A 619-nucleotide genomic window follows, 5' to 3' on the forward strand; every position below is an offset into this window, starting at 1 on the left:
GGGGGCCCCCCCCNCCCCCCGCCCCCGGGCCTTCCTGTGCTCCAGGCACTGTGGGCGGGTTTACCAGAGTGGATTTCCGGGATTGAACTCTGCCTGCTCCCTCAGGAAGGCTTGTTAGTGTCATTTAAATAATAATAATAGTAATGATTTCAATCCTGGTCGGGTGCTTCCCACCTGCTGGGCCCCTGCCATCTTCATTTTATAGATACAGAAGGTATGGTTGTGAGCAGTTAGGGACCTAGCCCGTTGAAGATTTCTAACCCCCATCCGGAGCTGGTTCTGGGCTCCCGGCCCAGCACCCTCCCATTCTGCCTCACCCCACCCCTCTGAGGTGGGCACGACGGCGACCCCTGCTTTGCAGATGAGGAAATGGGGCTCAAAGAGGTGAGGAGACTGGCCCAGCCAAACCCCCCCCCACCCTTCTAGCCCTGCTGGGACGAACACTGGTTGGAGCTGGGGTAGAACCGGCCGGGCTGCCGGAGTCCGAGTGAGGAGATCAAGGCTCAGGACCTGACAGGCACTAGACAGTTGCTTGGCCTCATCAAGCCTCTTTTCTTCTCTGCTGAATGGGCACACAGCGTCAGCGCCTTCCTCTCTCTCGGGACTGTAGTCCGAAGCC

This window comes from Ailuropoda melanoleuca, chromosome 7, assembly GCF_002007445.2.
Source record: "Ailuropoda melanoleuca isolate Jingjing chromosome 7, ASM200744v2, whole genome shotgun sequence".
NCBI lineage: Eukaryota > Metazoa > Chordata > Mammalia > Carnivora > Ursidae > Ailuropoda > Ailuropoda melanoleuca.